General features: G+C 31.9%; 1 protein-coding gene across 4 annotated transcripts in view; it reads right to left on the reverse strand.

Annotated features, from left to right (window-relative positions):
* LOC119594737 (putative inorganic phosphate cotransporter) overlaps positions 1-285 on the reverse strand; it is a 12815-nt gene that overhangs the window by 6185 nt on the left and 6345 nt on the right. The window lies entirely within an intron of this gene.

Consider the following 285-nt stretch of genomic DNA (forward strand, 5'->3'; position numbering starts at 1 on the left):
ATTCAATGGGCTAATTTCATTAAATAATAAAAAATGTAAAAATCATATTCAATGGCATAAAATATTTACTCTGAAGAACTAATGGACACTGTAATTTACCCCCAATCCCATGACAGCTATCTTCATTGAAGCTCAATTTAGTAATCATCATTAACAGAAACATGATAAGGTTTTACATTCTATCATGAATGATCCTGCATCACATTACACACACTCTTCTAACACTCTAATCTTCACAAATTGATACTTAACCCATTAGATCCACATGCTTCACCCCCATCATGT

Source organism: Penaeus monodon, chromosome 34 (assembly GCF_015228065.2).
Source record: "Penaeus monodon isolate SGIC_2016 chromosome 34, NSTDA_Pmon_1, whole genome shotgun sequence".
NCBI lineage: Eukaryota > Metazoa > Arthropoda > Malacostraca > Decapoda > Penaeidae > Penaeus > Penaeus monodon.